This window comes from Anser brachyrhynchus (genome assembly GCF_964034855.1).
Source record: "Anser brachyrhynchus genome assembly, chromosome: 10".
NCBI lineage: Eukaryota > Metazoa > Chordata > Aves > Anseriformes > Anatidae > Anser > Anser brachyrhynchus.
Window position 1 is genome coordinate 2,675,684 of NC_137705.1, and position 21,278 is coordinate 2,696,961.

The 21,278-nt window shown below is 38.3% G+C and overlaps 1 long non-coding RNA gene across 3 annotated transcripts; it reads right to left on the reverse strand.

The window, feature by feature from the left end:
• Positions 1-643: 643 nt before the first annotated feature.
• LOC308200331 lies at positions 644-18,686 on the reverse strand. Of its 3 annotated transcripts, XR_013955487.1 has the most exons (5): positions 18,637-18,686; positions 18,256-18,342; positions 17,699-17,778; positions 6,987-7,093; positions 4,293-6,078 (listed from the first exon to the last, which is right to left on the reverse strand). It is a non-coding gene; the product is annotated as an uncharacterized lncRNA (long non-coding RNA). The 3 variants fall into 3 exon arrangements; XR_013955486.1 differs by lacking the exons at positions 4,293-6,078; positions 6,987-7,093 and adding an exon at positions 644-2,331; XR_013955488.1 differs by having other exon boundaries at positions 4,293-7,093.
• Positions 18,687-21,278: the final 2,592 nt, after the last annotated feature.

Genomic DNA, 21,278 nt, shown 5'->3' on the forward strand with positions numbered 1-21,278 from the left:
CACAGAGAGGATCAAATCCATCTTGTACCCAGTCAGAATTATCCAGTTACAGGGAAATAAGAAGCTTTACATACCTTTGGAATAAAAACACACTGAAATGTTATTTATTTATTTATTTATTTTCTGAATCTTTGTGGTGCTCTGATAAAATATTTTGGTAAAATGTTATGCCAGAATTATGCTGAAGAAGTATACAGTAAGACCGAGAATGGCTTAAATTTAGGAAAAGAATCTTGTTAGGAACAAAATAAATAAATACCTCAGTTTTGCAAGATAGAAATGACAGTCACAACCATGCTGGGAAGCAATCACATTATGATCTTATCACATTCAGATTTAACACCTGAGTCCCAACATTGGCTGTGTATCTCACAGTGCACGAGGCTGCAGGAACGCATCCAGAGCAAGTGTTCCAATTTCACATCTGAGCTCCACCAACCATTTCAAGTCTAGCTTTGCAACTTCGGCAGCTCAGCTGAGAGTACAGACCCCAACTGCACAAACTTTTTCTGCATGGACACCATGCCCTCACATTGCTGAGGCCCCATAGACGATAGACATGGGCTTGGGGGGAGAGCAGGAAGGCCATGGGATGGCCTTCCCTTGAGGTGGGCTGGAGAAGGCCACCAGTTAGGGAGTCACAGAGAAATGAGGCTGTGGAAAGGAATCAGCAAGGTTATTGTGGGGCATCCCACATGTAAAGGATGACAGAGAAGAAATCAAACATGTCCCTCATCCCTGCTGGCAATGGCTTGGCAGCATGCAGTGTGCAAGTTTCTCCAGCCCAAAAAGCCATTATGCCTTCACAGATAGCGCTCTCTGTCCTGCTCATAATGGAGTTCAAAGAAACAGTTGTAAAAGCGGGAGACAGTGCTGAAATGTATTGTTCAGATTACAGAAAGAATATGAGGTGTGCCTGTGGTTGCAGGAATAGTTTCATCTGCACTTAAAATGAAAAGTTAAAGATATTCAGCTACTGGCTTCAGTTACTGATTGCAGCGAAAAGCAATTATTGTAACTATGCAACCTTCTTCCCTGGCTGCTCTCAAAACTGACCAGTGGAAGTACATTGAGCCTTAGGATAAGAAAGCATATGCTTCTTTTGGAAGAGATGAAATACCCCTTGTGCCGTCTTTTTTGCACTCTTAAAAGTGTCAGTTAACAATTAAAATAAGCCCATATCTAGTTAGTTTCTCTGTTTGTACAGGTTAAAAGATAGCTTGGGGACTTCAAAGAAAAACTCTACTTACTCACTCTTTGGCAAAACAAACAAAACCACCACAAACAAGCCAAACTCTACTAATTGAATAAATTTAATCTGATTTTTATACAGAAGATTGTTGATTGTTGACTGAGATCCTACTTCTGAAGCCCAAAAACCTCTACCAAAAATAAGCAGCTGCAGCTCAGCTCATCTTTATTTTATTGCACTCTGGCTGGACAACTTCACTACACTGCTTTTAGGTATAATCCTTGCCACTTTACATTTGTTTTCAAGAAAACTTAGACTTGGTAAATTAGCTTTTTTTTTTCCTCATTTGTCAGCTGACTGTCATGAGCTTTCATCCACACCAGTAAACACTATTTAGTGATGATTTCATCCCTAGGTAAAGAATTAGAAGCCATGAGAAGGCTTCTTGCCTTTTAATTTTAAGCTATCATCTTTGTCATTGGTTCTCAAGTGGATTTTTGTCAGCACGTGAGGTCACAGCAAAGGTGGTCTTTGCAGTTTTCACTCCTGGGGTATTTTATTAGTGATTATTTGGAATGCTCACTATGGTTGTCATACTTGAAGTCCAGAGCTGTTACAGTCTAGCCTTGATGGCCTTTAAAGAAATATTGTTACCACCATCACTACCCTGCTTGGGTAAGCCTGAGTTGCACTGCACGCACAGACAGGAAGATATTCAGTTCTTCCCAGGTCATACCAACACATTTGCTCCAAACAAAGCAACTAGCCAGGCCTTGGGCTATTCTTTTGATCCATTTTTTCACTTCTAACCCTTACTCAGATTCACCACTTCCTAAAGGAGAAAAAAGCTAATGGATGGTCTTCATCCTGGCACTGGGCTGGTAATGAAACATATGGCCGTATTCACTTTGTGGTGTCTGTGTAGTCTTATCTCCTCAGTTTGTAAACAAATTCACTTTATAGGTGCATGTTTCTGTGAACACAGCAGTCACGCAGCACTGCCACCTCTGTGATCCACAGCTTCAGCATGGATAGCAGGAAACTAAACCATTAAGATGTCATAATGTTAATGGAGTTAACGTTGCGAGTTGCTTTCTTCAGTGCAATGAGGAATTGAATGTATACATGTGCAGATGGACCTAGAGGTAGGAGAAATGAAAAGACATGGAAGCTCTAGGCATTTTTTTCCTAATTACTATTAATCAATTATTTGCTCTTGTAAGCTTGAGCAGCTCAACTGCACATTTGCCTTTACTGAATCTTGCTGCTTGCACTTCATGCAGTTATATAAATCAGGGTATGTTTTGCTACATTGCTTCTCAGCTGGTCATATATAAGCGTGAAACAGTAGAATTTGAAAGGTCTCTTACAAAACAAAGACGCCTTATGCTCTCCAGCTACCACAGCACTTGCCTGAAATGACCAACCCAGCAGTCCATGTGACGGTTTTCTGGCTGTGGTTCATGCAAGAAACAACTCAAAAAAGCGAATGTTCTAGTAGGCTGAATTCTTTATGAAAGTGTCTTATATTTGGAAAATTCCTGATGGTCTACTGATATTAAAAAATTGAAAACACTGATTTTGGTACAACAAGGACTTTAGCAACCAGAGAAGAGTGGAAGAACCTAAGCATCTATGTAGAAACTACGGCAAGCTTCTTGCTCAAGGACTTGGCTCTTTGATCATCACCAACGTAGTTTCCCTGAAAAATCTATAAAAAGACAAGCCAGCATGCACTAACAGAAAAACAAATTTAGTTGCCTCAAAAGCAATAGGAAAGTGGAAATAGAGAAAAAGTAGCCTTTCTGCAGAACTACACATTTAGACAGATGTTACCAGTGAAAGCTTTTAAATGTACAGAATGCTTTTTTTTTCCCCCCTTCAAAGTAATCTAGAATCTCATGTCTGGATGAAAAATGTAACTTCATGATAGCATTTGAAAGAAGATAGGTGCTCATGAACATTGCAGAGTATTGGTTGAATCAAAACGCCTTCAGTTAAAGCCAGTGAGTCATACAGATAATAGACCTGTGAAAACGAATGGCAAACCGGTCCATCCATTCAGAAACAATCTGTTTTCTACACTTTCACACATGGCACCATTCATACAAGTCTGACTATTACTGAAATGCTGTAAACAACAGAGCCGACAAAACAAGCTGATAGTGTCATTCTTAATTGGACCGAAAAAGAGCAGGCTTGCCAGCCTCCACTGCTGCTGTAATGTTGTATTGCTGTAAAGAAACTACACCTCACCCAACTCTTATTCCTTAGCATTTAGGTCAAATTGTTTTGACCATGATTACCCAGCAGAAGTTCAGAGCAAGTCCATTGACTTCAAAGTTTTGAGCTACATTGGAGTGAGGATCTCCCGCAGCTAAGAACAGATTCCCATTTTCCACCGACTACACAACCAATTTCTTCCCAGATACCCAATCTGCTCTCGTCTCACCAGCAGCTGCCCAGCCACCCTCCCTTAGTGCTGCTCTAAGGTTTCTGCCAGACAAAGAAGTAATGATAGAGAAGGCTGAGTTTGGATTAGCGTGTTTTGTCTTGAGCAGAACAAAATATGTTGAGATGGTCTTTTCCTTTTGGCTGCTCAGCGGATTCCATTTATTTCGCTTTTAGAAAGATGTTCTGTAAAGACCGCAAAAGTAATTTAAGGTTACTGCTACTTTCCTTTGTTGTGCTGTTAGAAAGGGAATGTATTGACATGTGCAAACAAAGAAGGAATAAGCTACCTGACGCTCCCATCACAACAGCGTGCTCCTTTCCTGCTGGATGTTATCCTATTATCTTTATCTTCATCTACTCAATTGTATATATTTGGGTGTTGTCATGCTTAATCTCTAAATTGTAATATAAATGGGGAAAATTCCAATACGGGCGAACAGTGTAACTGCAATGAAAATTGATGATGCTTACATGAGGTTCCTCCTTACTTATCTACAAGCATTGAAACATGGCAAATACAACTTCTACTGTATTAAGGTGTAAGGGAATGTGTGTTAAAAATCCAGGTGGACCCTTGTCTCTACCTCTTTGACATGTAACTCAAAACAGCTCACACAAAATGACCGTTTCATGGTTTTCCATTTGAATGACTACAGAGCAAGCATGCTCCAAATTGAAAAAAGAGGCACAGATACAGCATTTCCTTACGTTGCTTTCCATCAGCTGGCAAACAGAGGCTCTGTTATTTATTCAATATAAGCTCTAAATACTATTTTAGACAGCGACATTTCTATCATGTGTCAACATAAAAAAGAAAAAAACAGTAAATTAGAAGTGGGCATCATCAAAATACTGAAATTAGAGACCAATCAATTACTTCCCAGGAGCTATATGTACAGATACTAATGCAATGTACTTCTGCTAATGCTCACAAAACTTGTACAACTGCAGGGGTATAAAAATTAATCAGGTATCACTTCACTTGTATTCAGAAAGATACTTATGATACTTTTGAAAGGGAAAGTAGTTTACTGAATTTCATTTAAATATTAGAGCACAGATTACATATCTATTTTGTAGATATTTCACTTTGCTAGTGCTAAAAGTTTTATGTGGTAATAAAAACAAAAATATAAAATGTGTAAGTACCTTTCAAAAAATGTTAAGTTGCCAAGAACAAGAATAATCTCTCATCTGGGCAATTCTATTAAATATTTGTGACAATGATGATGGAAAATAAAAGTATATAATTACCTCGCAGGCTGTGACATAAACAAATACATTATAAGCAATTGTTGCAATTACATGTATACTACAGTATACATGCCTTCATGGATTTTTTTTTTTAAATTGAGGTTTAACATAGGAAAATGAGTGCTTTACTCTGGTTGATTTACATTTTTTTCTGAAAGGTTGTGTATGAACTAATCGGCCTGAATGAACCATTAGGCACTGAAATATACATAAGATTTTCATTAAAATGTTAGGTATTGTTTTTGCATAATACCCGTTCTAGTTTGCAGTGGCTTCCCTAGGAAATTATGACCGGAGTATGGGTTTTTATTTGCATTCGTATAGTCCAAACACAAGATTGTATAAAACTAGCCCATTATTTGAATAATACTGCACATGGACTAGAGAAATCCAACACTCAACCCCATGGCCCTAAAGCAATAGTAGCAAATATTATTTACAGGATGCTTTTTCCTTTATTCTTTCTACTGTAGGTGAACTGGATAATCACAGCGATGCCTTGAATGCTTAATTACAGGATGCAGGTGTTTCTTCTTTTCAGGAGCTCACTTATTAAGGTCACCATTCTGAAGATGAAAGTGAGACATGAAACATTTTCTTTTTTTTTTGTTGTTGCAAAGTCTCATTTCTCAAGAGATCATCCCATTTTGGAGGTGTCTGATTCACTATAAATGATAGCCCTTTGCTTGAAAGAGAAACACTCAGGTAAGGGGAAAAAGGATTAAGAATAAAGAAGGCATATAAAGCACAGTTCCTTTTATTTTAATTAATCCGTATAAAAATTTATGTAGAATTTAAAGATTGAAGCAATCTAACACGCCAGAATTAATAGATACAATCAGATAATTACTGCATTATCATGAATATTAGATTATCTAGTATTCATGCCTTGAAGTTCACTTTATTTCTACCGTTCTCTTCTGACGTTTTAATTTCTGCTGTGGGAAAGCTCAGTGAAATGCATTCAAGTGCAGAAAGCCAGCAGCTAGATTTGTAGTATCACCCTGGTCCTATCTGAAATCTCATAGAAAGCTTAGGTGAGAATTTAAGAGTTACATGAATTTGCAGTCATATCTGCAGAGACATCAGTTCCACATTTTATGACAGCGAGCGCTTGCCTCAGATCCTTAACCACCATCTTGTGAATCCAGGCAACTGTACCTGAGCCACAAGGACACCTGAAGAAGCAGTATAAAAAAAACTATTACTACTCTTCCTTTCACAGACTCTCCCTCCCCAGATTGGCCCCTTACAGGTTTGTGGAGGTCAGGACTTCTGTTGGTGCATCGCTTCAAGAGCCCAGCCAAGATGCTGTGCCAGCGCTACTCTGGAGGAGCTTTAATTAGTCTTCCTTGCTAATCCAAAAACTCTGCTCACAGCTTTATATACAAAAGTCCGTATAATAACTTTACAAAACTGAATAGCTTCATTTTTTTTCTTAAATTTTTATTTCTAGAAATCTCTTATCTGCAGGAAAAAAGACAATATTCTCCCTGTATAACTGTACCATATTTTTCTTCTTTATGAATTTGCATTATTAATTAACAGTGCTATGTATTTAAACCACTTAAACGGTGTATATCTATGGTTACTGACTTCTGGGTAAGCAGCTTCAAGGTTTTATTAACTTCTAATTTGATAATTATTTCTACCTATTTTTTTCAGCCAATTTACCACTGAATAATTCATGAATAGCAAGGAGTAATCTCAGATACTCTTTGCAGTCATCATGCTTGACACCTAGCTGCAGAGGAAAGCTCAGAGTGTAGCAGCGGTGATAGGAACTGCCACACGAGTGCTGTGCAGGTTCGATGGAGAAAGACCAGTTATATCCCTTCTAGCTCTGTAACTAGAAACTAAACCTGTGATGACTGATACAAACAGAAGTGGTAGAAAAAATACCATGACACAACACCTCAAATATAGGATGCAGCATTTCCTACCATGTGACCAGCCTGCACCAGTAGTTATTGATTTCATCACTATTATGACATGGTTAAAGTCTGAAATATAGATATCTTGCATCTCTATTGTTCCAATAAAATCATAGATATTCCAGGATAATTTTCCTTTCCCTGCCATCTACCTGCCTTTTTCTCCTACTTCTTAGACTGAAGAAAGACAATGAAGAATTGGTGGTAGGGGGATGGTTGGACCAGACGATCTTGGAGGTCTTTTCCATCCTTACTGATTCTGTGATTCGAAGAAGAGGATGTGGAATAAAAATAGAGCAGGAGTTGGGAAGAGAGACAAAGTTTAGTGCTGTCCTAGATAAAATGAGCACAACAGCAACAACAACAATATTAACGTATATACATTTCTTGGCCTTCCACTCAGCCATATTACACTTATAAAAGTCAGAGTTATAAGTGTTAAATTATCAAGGATATCACATTCAAAGAATTCCTCTCTGCTTTGAAGTCTGTCACACAATCTGCCATTTTAGCCATCACTCATCACTGCTGGATGCGCTGCTCATTTCTGAATCTATAAATGGCAGCAACAGCAACGTTGTCCACATCAGCTGGATTAAAAGTCTTATTTTTTTTTGTTTGAAAATGTCAAACATGTTACATCTATTCTTTTCAGTTAATGAGTTCTGTGCAAGGAGGCAGTAGGATTCCTGTAAAGATCAGGCATTTATATGAGTAATGAGAACAACCACTCCTTTGCTATTTAGGATATTAAAAAAAAAAAAAGATATATAAAGAATGACAGCATTTAAATTTTAACAACTTACTGAAGGGGATGGAAAGTCATATCTTTGTGAAGTGCAAATACTGCAGACATGGTCAGGATAATTTCTTTTTCTTGTTACCTTGTTGGTCCCTATCAGTCAAATAAATGCAATCAATGCATCTAATCCTCTAGTACTGCAGAATTTTCAAGAGCTGTATCTAGAGAAATGCTGATTTCCAAACCACAGGATATTTTCTGTCTGGACCATCAGATGGTACTACGTGAGATATTTGCCTGTAACACTAAGCACTAGAAATCAGTCCTAGCCTTAGAGAACATCACCACAAACCATCTTTTTTTGTTGTTTCTTTCTTCTTCTTTTTTAAAAGCATTTCCTAGCATTTGAGTATTTCTTTCATTGCTCTGATATATCAGACATACCATCCCATAAAACAGTATAAGGCATAATCCAAGTTAATTATCATGAGGAAAATATTGAACAACTGTTCTTTGAGTTACTATCTGTAACCTGTTTATAAAATACCATAATTCCTTATACTGTCCTTGACACATATTGTAGCACCTCAATTTTATTAAATTATTTGAAATAAAGAATGGTAAATGTTAGCGTTTGAACACTTAATTGCACATGGGTGAAATTTAGCAAGATTAGCAGTGAAATACTTAGGACAGAAGAACAGCTTTATTTATTCTTTTCCTGGGTGGAGTATTAAGCATCCAGAATTGTGCAGATTCTTTCTGAAAATTATTACAATGACTGTTTCCCATGGCAACAAAACATGATGAATCTCGAATAATGACTATATAATGACCAAAAAAAATACAGGGGAGAAAAAAGTTTTAAATAGCTGATACTGTCTTCTCTGGATGCTAAACATTTCCTTCACGTGGCAAGAAATGAAAAAGATGTTTCAACTGCAGAACAATTTAGGTTGAAAGGGACATAAAGGGACATCTGGAGGTCATCTTCGCCAACCCTGGCACTCAGAGAATGGCCAAACCCGAAACTGGATTCATTTTGGCCAGGAGTGAAGTGGTATGAATTTTGATTATTTTCAGTCACAGTTTTCATAGCCTCTCTGGACAACCTGTTTCAGTAGCTGATTATCAGAGTGACACCCCTACCCCCCAATATTTAATGAGAATTTCCCTTGCTGCAACTTTTGTCTGCTCCCCTTCGCTTCCTTTGGTGATATGCCTCTAAGGGAAGAAATCTGACCCTGTCTTCTCTAAAGCCACTCATTAGATAGCAGCTTCTTGGCCCAAAAGGGCTTGCATTCTACAATAATTGTATAAGACTTGTATAAGACTGTCACTCTTTTAAAGTATTATAGTTAGCAGCTGCCTTCAAGGACAGGTGCCCACTTCCAATGACTGAAAAGCGACCACCGGCTATCCTCTACAGAGTCACTGTAATACAACCAGCAGTTTCTCCTTGTTAAAAAGTGATGAAAAAGAACAGCCTATAAAAAACAAACAAACAAACAAAAAACCCCACAAAAACCCATTCCCCAAATATTAAGGACTTGAGAAATCAGGAAACAAGAAAAAGGAAAGAAAATTTAAGAAAAAAATCCAGACCTTTTATACTTTGAGAAACTTAACTAGTTCTGACATTTTTGATCATCTCATCTTTTCTTATCTGAACTTTGTACCCTTGAAGAATTCGATAAACCCACTTTGGCAATTTTACTTCAGAAAGAGGGAGCTTGTGTCATAGCACAGTGTTACGTAATGATTAAAACCTGGGAAAATACATGGAACCTGGAAGGAGCCCAGTTTTCAGCTGCATCCTTGGTGCTTATCTATAACAAACACATAGCTGTAATAAAAATGAACTGGATGGGAATGCATGAGTAAGCTCTTCAGATGTAACAAACTGACTTGTGAAAAGAAGAAAATACAGCGGTACTCATGAAAGAGTACTTTCTTCTGATCATAACTTTAATATGTGGTAGAGGAGATGGAAAGCTACTGACACAAATGTATTCCCAGCATTGTAATTTAAATAACATATCTGCACTGCAAGACTGTATCTACATAGACATAACCAGCACCATTGCTTTTCTGATATCAGTCACAGGGAATGAAAAGGGCTGGGCTGAAAGCATCATTTATTTTCTTTAAAACTGAAGAATAAGGGGCCATTTATGCTGCAAGAACTATGTAAGAGATGTCCGGGGAAAGAAAGTTGCCTGTGAGCAAGATTCTCATTAAAGCCGATAGTGGATTGTCTTGAGTTGAAGAGCATTTGTATTTTGATCTCTTACAGTGCTTCCTCGCTCTCTGCTGCCTGGTCCACCCCACTGGAAGAAATGGGTGATCCTGCCCCAAAGCAAGTGTTCAGAGCAGAGTGCATGCCTTCAGCCTGGCCTTGCTGCTGATCTCATTTACTGATATGCAAGTCAACCTTTTTCATAGCAACCCTTTTCGCATGGTTTCAGTGGCTTTTTCAAGTATTGTAGACAGGTGTGTGGTTTTCTTATTTACCGCGAAGCTTTTCAAGTCTTGTTTTGTTTGCATTAATTGTACAGCATACTGCATTTTCAATTAATAGCTAGGAGTGCCCAGAGCATATGACAGGTGATTCTCACTTTTATAAACTCAAACAAATACATAACGAAATGCAGAAATAATGACCTGTAGTAAATATTTTTAATTTTCTTATGTGCGACTGTAGAGAGCAAAAAACACAGATAGCTGTTCTATCTTAATATAAAAATATTGTAATGTTCCTTTTGCTGGTCTAGAAGGTTGATACATCTGCAATCCAAAATAGCAATCCCTGATCTCTCACTCAACTGCTGCTTATCCTGGAACTGACCAAACCCTCAGAGAGCCTTGGTAGCCCTAGGAAACGTTTGCTTTTTGACATCTTCAGGAATGCTTCAGCGTTAGGCGCCTATTGGTAAGGAGATCTAAGAGGTCTTCATGACCCTGCTGTCCAGAGCCTGGATCACTGTTCAAATGGAGCACATGCTACGAACGCAGTTTTCAGCTGCTTATTACAGCCACAGATAACCTGCTTGCTGTTACTAGAGCTGTATGCATTCATCGCTGAGAAACTGAGTCAAAATCGATCTCTGGAAGGCAATGTTCAACTCAATGCCTGTCTTCAGCATAACTCCCAGAATAGCAACAAGATGAGGAAGGACTGCACATTTCATCACATCTACAAGGCATTGAAAACTGCCACCAATCCTTCAGAAGATTTGGCCCACCTTATGGAGAGGGTTGGCAGCAGACCTAGAACTCTTAGGTCTCCTAAGTCCAGGTGTGACACCCCATCTTCCCAGATACTCAGATTCATTTGTGACAGAACACACTTGTAATAAGGAGTTCTGATTTTAGAATTAACCATTATTTTTTTGGTGGACTTTAATACCAGATCACTTCCAAGGATATTTTTATGAACTAATTTGGATTATGACAGCTCCAATTAGAGTAGAAGAGTGCTGTTACATTTTCCTTAATTGTTTTCAACCAGCATTCTCACTGCTGCAATAAGCAGGTACAAGAAACAAAGGCACTTACTGCCCCTACTGAGTACAGCCATAAAATTATCCCCAGGAAGCAAGAAGATGGAGGGACAAAGCCTGTAATTAAGAGTGGATAGCACAAACAGAATGTGAATTCTTTTAGAAATTTTAAGGCAAAACAAACCACTTCCTAATCCCCCCTCCCCCCGTGCATATTATGTCTGATAAATTCTTCAAGAAAGGAGAAGGAAACAAGCTTAATATGCTGCAATTTTGTCTCTCACTTCCTCTGTTAGCACAGCGCAGATAATGAGCAATCCAATATAAACTATTTGTACTAATCAGGGGAATAAGCCAGTGGCATGAGAAGTTACTTGCCAGAAAAAAAAAACCAAACAAAACACTTTTACAGTAGGACAAGCAGAAGGCAACCTATCTTCCTGTTTAGATCGTACCAGGGCTCCAGAGAGACTGTTCAATAGAGTTAGTACACACTTTTGCTAAACCTTTGTGGGTTGGGCTGTGACCCTTTGATTTCAGTCTTTTAAATATGCATGCAGATAGAGTTATTCAGATTTTTCCAATTTTCTCTATCCCAATGGACATTTTTGTGAGCAATAATCATGCTCTTCATAAGACTTCTCTTCCTTACAAAGGTAAAACTATGAAATAAAGTGTTCACGAACATCAGAAGAAACTAGTATTTCTATTGGTGTTTCAGCTGGTGAATAGAAGCCTTTAATAACTTCTGGTGCATTCACTCACATTAAGAATGGGCTGCGGCATGGCTCTCTGCAGGCAAATCCAGTTCTGTCCTATGTTCGCAACATAATCAAGTACTAAAAATCCCTGCACTTGCTTTCCAAATTCTCTTGGGAGATATCTCCCAACTATTCCCCCTTTCCTCCCACCCCCATTTCTTCAAGGAAAAGCATGCTGGAAGAAAAAAGTTTAAGTTCTTCTAAGCCTTACCCTATAATATTTTAAGGAAGGGAAGAGGCATGGCCATGGACCTGTATGAGTTGGTCCATCAGCAGTGGTTGAAGCCTGAAGGAGAGAAAGATGAAGGAAGATAAGGAAGATAGCAAAGCATGGAAAAAATAAGCGAAGGTAAAATTAAAATGAAAGATCAAATAAATATGTTCAGCAGGTGAAGGAACATGGGATTGACATCGGTGGTTCAAACTGACCCACACAGCTAGCTGTAGAGATGTGGTTTAAACAGTGGAGGAGAAGGAACTGGGAAAATCAAAACTGCAGTATAAGGAAGTCATTAACCAGACAACTACCTCCAGCATTTGTTTATCTACCTCTATTACTGTTTGCCTTGTTTATTAGGATTATAAACTCAAGAGGCCATGCCAACTCCAAAGCAACTATACTGTATTTCTCCCAGCACAACCTCAGTTCCTGATTACAATGCTCCTCTAGGGTGCTACTCTAGGCAAATAAAATAATAAATAATGGAAATGGACCCAGGAGGAAACTTAGATGTTAACTGTGTAGAAACAGCAAACCTGAGGCTTCATTGCTGTATAAATTTAATGTTGGGTTTAAAGCTCATGCTGTTTGACGAGTAGGTTTTTAGAAACCTGAGCAGGAATAAGATGCCACTTTGAAAATGAAAAGCACTGAGATTTCCATTCTGTCTGCTGCAGCATTAGCACCAGCTCTGTCTCTTCAAAATGTTTCCTGCTGGTTCTCCTAGAGCACAGGAAGCAATGTTCTGGTGATTAAGCAGCAATATCATTATAAAAGCCAAATGAATAATCATTGTGTTAATGAACTTTATCTTAGAAAAGATTAGGGTTTTTTTTAATGTTAAGCCTCTTTCCATATGAAAGAGGAAATGCACTCTCATTCCATTTAATCAACCCTGAGATGCTCATGATCTATACGATTTAATTTTCTATCTGCATGTATTCTTCCATATCTGCATATCCAGTTACTTAAGTGATGTCAAATCGTTTTAATACATCAGGGGAAATGCACTTTCTTGTTTGTATACACAGCAAGCAGTCTTTGCTCTGTACATTATTTGCAGAATAATTTCTTTTGAAGGGATGTCAGGGATGTCAAGAGGCCAGAGTGTCCATTGCCCAAGACCACTGTCAGTCTGCTTTGTGGTAAGAAGTTAGTTATCTAGCTCATAAGTAATGGTGAAAACCATAGAATAATTGATGGTATTAGTATTATTATTATCACTGATGGTGAAAACCATAGAATACAATATAAAGTTACAAAATGGTTTACTTGCGAAAAGATTTAAGAAAAAAACATAGGGGAAACAGCTAATATAGTGAGATCCTGTCTTCTAGTTTGAGAGCACCATGATCACTTCATTCCTCTGCCTGGGAAGAGCTGAACCTCATTCCTCAGGAGAATGACTCCCAAGAGAAATCACTTCAAAAAGTGTTTTGAGATAAAGTAGCCAACTTTTAGCTTTGACTATTTGTGCATGTCTGATATCTTATTTAAAGAAAATGAGGAAAAAAAAGGATGCGAGCGACAGGTATCACAGCGTGCTGTTGCTGCAATAGAGAGCGATGGGCTGCATTCAGAACCACATCAAACACTGGTTTTAGCTCATTTCCACAAAAGCTCCTATTCAAATGATGCCCTCAACTCATGGGAAAATCCTGCAGCAGTCCTGGAGCATGAGAAAAAGCAGAATACGATGAGAAGGCAGAAGAGGAAAGCCCTCCCCAGGAGCTCATCACAGCTGGAGGTGTCCAATTGCCTCTGCTGCTGCCTGGGAAGCCAAGTCTGTCCAAACCATGTTACTGAGAAGCACAAGGCATGTGGAGAAAGAAAGCATTCAATAGATATATGCTTACTGGATTAATTCTGAATGTAAACAGCATGAGGTCATGGAAGTGGTTCAAGGGACAGAAGAATCTTTTTATAGTGATGAAAAGACTGAGTAAGCTTCATTTGTTGTCAGAAAAAAAAACTACACACAACAAAAACAAAACAAACACTTCTACCAGAATGTAAACATCTTGAATTCCAAAATGGCTTTAATACAAGAAAGTAGCTGCAGTTGTAGATTCAACATTAATTTAAGTGAATGGTTATCAGTCAAACCAATGCCCATAACCACCAAATCTCATCTTCAGAAAATGCATTGTGTCAACTGCTGGGTAAATATAAATTCTTTATTGGTCACAAAGGTACCTTTATTGGAAATATGAAGGTATGAAAAATTAGGTCAAGGGAAACATTTGTGATTCATTTTGGGTTCTCAGAAAGAACCATTTCTGAATCAACTTGCCTAACACCAGTAGCAATCACGAAGCACATAACATGCTTTCTTGCACACATTTCCTCAGATAGCAAACTTGTATCATCATTGCACTATTGCAACTGCTCTCTTTTTCCTTTCTTTTCATAATGCAGGAAGAGATAAAGTTGTTGAGCTAAAGTGTGTCTTCAATTAGTGTACGTTCTTCAGTAATCAGTACATCATTTAATTATCTGTAAGCATAACGTCGTGTTGCCATGGTATTTTTATCCATGCAGTTTAACAAATGACACGATAAACAAAGACCACACCGCACATGAAAGAGAATAGTCATGCAGTCTGACTCCGCATAAGTTATCTTTTATTGGTTTGTAATAGATTTGGGAAATAGATAGCATATGCTACAGAGAGAGAGCCAGACACCAACACATGCTAAGAAGTCCAGAGGGAAACACTCAGATAATTACAAGCTTTTTGTGGATTAATCAGTCTGCAAAAATGTTGGAGTAGTGTTAAGCACCCAAACACCAATTCAACTCCCACTAAAAAAAAAAAGTTGTCATACCCCTAAATCATCCGCAGTGTAACTGCCGGTTGCCTTTTCTCTTCTACCAGAAGAGAAGGGTGAACATACACACCGTAAGAGGAGACCAAATCCGTTTTCAGAGCTGCACAGCACTAACCTCCCCCTGGTAGCACTGTGGTGTTATTTTTGCTATAGCCTCTGTGCAAGGCACTAATAAAGGAGGCAGCATATGGAACCGCCGCATCAGCACTGTAGCAAATATTGATCCCTGCTGTGACAAAATGTGACAAAAAGTTTGCAAATGACAGCATGGTCTGACATGAATGTGTGTGCCTGTGTTACTGGGACAGTCAAGTATCACATTTGCAACTGGATTTGGGTTTCACCAAACTGACATTTCCCTGCCAATTTTCAGTTCATGCATAAGTCTCCAAATCCAATACTTTTAATTATAACAGAGAAAATGGATGTCACATCATGATTATAGGCAGAAACCAAAACTAAAATCCATACTTCCCTTTACTTTACTCTCTCTCTCTCCTGTTTTTATTTCTCCTTAACTTTTTACCCATCTTCCCTCTAACTTACAGTTAACAAGTTTGTTCTTTACCATTTTGTAACCTAAAACAAATTGGGTTGGAAGGCATGAAAAGTTTGAGGAAAAGTACTAGAGAAAATTTGACAAACAGACATAAAAAGCTCTATATGTAGGCAGATGAGGTGAGCCAAAGGTAACAAAGTCAAAATAAAGATGTGAAGAAATATAGAGGAAGAGCAAAGAAATCTGCCTTTTTATTTTTAAGCACTTTATATTGAAATAGAACAACAGAGTGGGAGAAGGTATTAACCCAGAAAAGAGAACAGATTGGGAGGAAACCAGGCAAGGGTAAATGCCATCTGTATTTGTGGTATTACATACCTAAATAATAAAACTAGATAGAAGTTTTCAAAGGAAAAAATAAAAAAGTGATTCAGATAATTTCTAGGAATAGTGAAAGTTATATGAGAAAAAAATAAAAGTTTTTACTCAAAGTCCTCATACTTATGCAATTTCTTCTTTATTATTCTCTTTAAAAAGACATTAAAATATTTGTGCTTGGATCAAACCTGACAGACTGTTTAATTTATTGTGGAATTAAAAAATATTGGGGTTTAATCAGAAATCCCAGATTATTTTTCACCTTGACCAGCCCCATATAGATGCTTGCATAAGTCTGCTGTTCCATCTGTCAGTGGGTTGTGAAGAGGAGGTGGAAGGTGGTGGGACAGAGCGACTTGCACTGCCCTTTGCTTTTGCACCCTAGCAAAGACAGCACTAGCACATCTCAAAAGTGACCTCTAATTTCAAGTTACTTATTAACCACTTTACCAGACTTTTCCTTTCCTTTACCTTTGTTGCCCAACAGTTTCAGCTAACATCTGATCTGATGCTAACGTAATTTATGGGCTGTTTATTTCTCCCCTTCCCTACCATTAATAAAAGAGGATTGCTACTTTTATAGTTACAGTTAAAATAAATCAACGTGTTAATTGAGATTCAGGTGCGTACCTACAACAAACGGAACAGAGAGGAAAAGATCTTTAATTTTAACTCTAGCCTTTTACATTTGAAGTAGGAGTTTACAGCTGGGAGAGCGAGGTCAGGGGAAGACCATTATTCTTTAGACTTGTCAAATTAAAATGCATCCATCTGCCTTGCCCAGCTCCAACTCCCATGCATACATTCACCAACACTCCACAAGGTGCTCTCAGTTTTCAGGGACATTGCATCACTGCCTCATCCTGTGGCACAGCAAGCACTAAGCCCTGTCACGTCTGTCTGTTGTTAATAGACATTTTATATGCGATTAACACACACAGTGGTATTGAGCCCAGATACCAAACATCCACCATCAAGAAACTGAAGAAGCATCCCCATAGTTGAGATAGTTTCATTTTCTTCAGCACTCCAAACAATTAACTGAAAAGACTTTGAGTCTTCATAAACTTTATGCTTATCTCCTGGTCCTCCTGAAGGCTGTTGGATTATTTTTATAGCACATTTGCAGAAATTCCCAGTGATATACACACCAAAGCACCCACCCAGATTTAAGAAAGGTTTGGGAAGCCAATAGCTTCCCAGTTTACGTAGATGTTTTTAGTAGCTTTAAATCGTTATGTGAAAGAGTAGGCAGTGAGCTAGTATTCACTGTCAAAGGGCTCACAGGACCACTGTAAGAAGAGGGTTTTGGAAGAAATTGTCTTGTTTGCAGGTTTTTCTTTGAGTGTTAAGATTAAATAGAAATGACTTGGAAAAGCATGAGGCACCAGGAGCCATTTTTTCCACATTGCCTTGTCCAAGTAATGTATGAAGAAAATAAGTTGTAAAAGACTATTAGAAGTTAAATATATATATATATATATCTCCAAATCCTAGCACCTTCTTATATAAAAGTACGAGGTCGCACAAAGTTTGGAAACACAAGCAGCAAATTGCTCAAGTAGACACACTAACACTTTACAGACAGATGTACCAAAACTTTCTGTGCACACAGAGAAAAATACATACTGCAAGAGCAGGTTGCACCAAAACACTTACTAGTAATGCCAAAGATATAAGACAACAGGTTTTCCACAACTAGTAAGCACTGTTGCTTAACAACAAATTGCCATAAGTCTCTCCAAAACCCACACAGTAGAAAAAATCAAGAGAAGCACTAACCTCAGTAACACAACTACATAGAAGATGCTTGTCTCCAGTGCTTTTTTTTTTTTTATTTAAATATTTCAGCTAGTAGCTGTCTCAACAGATCTGCATTTGGTGTCCCTCCCTCCCAGCCCACCCTGGCACCTGCTCTTTTGGAGCTTACCTGGCCACCTGATGGATTTCCTCTGTGCCCAGCAGCAAGGGGAAGTCACAGCTGGGAGACGCTCACAGCCCAATCTCTGCCTGCAAAAGGTTTATGAGAATCACCTCATTGCTGAAATGATGTAGATGAGGATTTCCTCCCCCTGCCCAGTCATGAATAAGTATTGCCCATGGAAATCAGGTGTCTGTCAAAATATTATTACACCTAGCTAAAAAAAAAAATATCAGTATGCCTTTGATGGGAAAAAGAGACATTTTTCAGTAGACCCTTGCTACAGATGAGCCCATTTCTCTTTGTTTCTGTATATTGCTGAGAAACATATAAAAAGAATTTAAACTGTTTCATGCACCCTACAAGGTTATTTGCCTAAGGAGTGAAAGATACAGTTGGGATAGACATTGAGCTTTTTTTAGAATGTTGTCTGATTTGATTCCTGCTAGTGGACTTGGTCTACTATTTTCTGGGCATCTTAGTGTCAGATAAAACACATCAAAAACAAATTATTTAAAATCTGTTAGAGGTAACTTAGCTATGTTTGTAGTAAGAATTTGACACACTGCTGAATCCTAAAGTTTGCTTCTGCTCCTTGAAGGGAACACAACAGACTGTGCTTCAATGACACCAGACATCTTCCCTTTTGTATGCTGGGGTGGAGCAGGCAGCAGATTAATAATTCAACATGGATTAAAGCGTACAACATGCAGTAAGCAATCAGATGTAGTTAGGTAAAATATATACATGAGTACAGAGTGAACAAGATCTATGAATCTATTGTAGGTGAAACTTCATAATAATATCTGTATGAGGATCAAGAAAGAACTGGAATCCTATAAAATACCTAGTTTAAACATACCTTTTTTTCCTTATCATCATTTAACCATTAGAAAGATTTTTCACCGGGACCATACTGCAAGTAAATACAATGTATTCAGACTCACCCCCATTTTCTTCTCTTTCATTAAAACTATTGAGAAAGCATGTTTCTCCTCAAGATCCTTATATCAAATCAGCGTACCTCGAGGCAAGTATATGACCACATAATTGAAGCAGTAAATTGATGACAATTAGCACATTAGCAGTGAACAGCAGCAAGTGATAGTCCTAATTGACAATGCAGTGGTTAGTAATTGATGTTAATGACTCACAAGAAGAGGAGAATAGTGACTAATAGCCACAATGTTTAGCTGCTTTCCCTGATTGTAGGCCTCGTACGAGGTAGGGGCAGGTGGGCAGAATGTGCAGAATTGCCACCCAGCTGGCAGTGCACAATCTGGAGGCCGAGGATGCAAGCAGGCGCTGAGGAACATATACAGCTTTCTACAGCTTAATAAAATATGTTTCAAATTGCTCTAGTGTTCAGCTACTTAAAGAAAGTTAGTAGTATATTCACCACTTCCACAAACCACACTTCTCAGGCATTTTCAGAAGAGCTGTGCTAGTTCTGTAAATGCAATCCCTGAGCAGGGAATGTAGTAATGAAGGGGATGTTCTCCCCCCTTTTAAAGTGAGTTAATACATGAGGCAAAAACAGGCATAAAAACAAAACAATGCCTGTTTAAAAGTTTAAAAAGCACCGGGCAATATTTTCTGGACAGATGGTAGATTTTGAGCAGCCTGCCTTATCTGGGGGCTCTCCTGTTGCTATAAACAACCCATAGAAACTAAGACCTCGATGTCATTTACTGGGCTGATTTGCACCCAGAAGAAGAATGGCAGGACTAGGAGCTTTATTTTCTAGTTACTCAGGAATTTCTGTGTTCATAAAGATGTATTCACTACATAAAATACTCATTGTATTGAAGAAGAGGAGAATTAATCATACTTCACAGTAAAACGTATGGATACCCATGTGGACGGCAACAATTATCTAAAGATACTTAACATGACAACATTGAGGGATACCTAATTATAGCCTTGGACTTCCCTTCAGTAGGTGATGTACAACCACGTATACAGGATAATACCTACCTTAAAGATCGATGCCAAGACCCAGTACTGTGGAGTTTTCTACACATAAAGTGGTTTCCTTATATCAAAGCCAAAAATTCTGAGAATGAACTTGCTATGAAGCTCTTTGTTTTTAACGTCCAAAAAATGTATTTTTAAATCAGTTTTGAGAAAGATTAAAAAGCAGTCCATGGCTTTAACAAGGCTGGATTCTGTATGAGAATTATAATCTTCAAGGCAATCATTTCCACTGGAGTTTGAATGAAAAAGCAGCCCCCATAAATTTGAGCAGAACTCAGTTCCCTTTATATTCCTCCTCAAGTGCCTATTACTCAGATTCAAATCACAGGGAGTGTATCTCTACAGCCTTGACAGACCTTCCCATGGCCAGTCTTTAATAGAGAGAGCCAGATTCTTAGCTGCAATGAATCAAAGCAGTCAATCCAAGTCAATGTCTTGAGGCTGATTTACACCATCAAAGTTTTTTCCTTGCTCTTAGGACTGCTGATGGCTCCTTATAGGAGCAGCAAATCCCAGGTGTCCCCCTAGGGAACATACAGCAGGTTTCCCTAGCACTGCTAGTGTACAGTGGTTCACCTTGAGATGAATTCATGAGACATGGGACTTCTGCTAGTACCATACTGTTCATATTTTCTTTCCACTAGTGCAAGAAGAGATTTTTTTTGCCCCTCTTTGCTGCAGTTACAGACATAGAAAAAGAGATGGAAATTTGGCAGACCTGTAGGGATAAATATTCATTTTATTTTTTCCTTTCCCTAGAGGGATCGTCCCTGTGGGCATGCTGTGCTTCTGTGGTTAAATAAGAATCTGGTGGCAACAGGTTTTATTGCAGTATGTCTTTCTGCTTGGATTTGGAGGAAGGTGGCTGAATAGTCTGTTAATAAAAAGAGAGAACAAGAATAGCTAAGGGTCCCCTCCCAGTGGCTGAGGCACACAGAAAAGACAAAATGCAAAAATCATTCAGGTGTGTTGAAAGTTCTTCATAGTGAGAACTTTTTTCCTGCCTTGGCACAGTTTGTGTAGGTACCTTGCTACCATGTAAGACCACAGGTGGATGCATTAGTGAAAGAAAGTATTAATTCCCAAAAAGTGAAAAGTAACTTGGTATTTGGGGAATATTTTAATGACTGAAATATCAAGGTCTGTTTATGTGCAGCTATTACTTCTTACAATAAAAATATTTTAAAGAACACTTTTTAATAATGTTATGTTCATATCCTGTTATGTAGTTTCTTCAACCACAGGGCCTAAAGATGATTACTGCATTTGTCATCAGCAAATGCCTTCATTAATTTTTTATTTTACAAGATCAGTCATTCATTATATAGTACTCAAACATAAACTTGTTTGTTGTGCATGTTTCCAGGTACTGGTACAGTATTCTCTTGAACTTCCAAAGCTTGTACCTGTGATAGCCAGTTACATTTTCACTTCTCCAAAAATTATGAACTACCAGGTGAGAAGGGCTGAAGACACAGTGCAATAAGACCCTTCCAACCATTTTCAGAAAGTGGAAGGTTCTGTAGGAGGTCCTGGATTCCAGCTTGTTGAAACTAAAGTGAATGTTAGGGATGCTCAGAGGATGCTCAGGCGCAGACATAGCTTTGCTCCC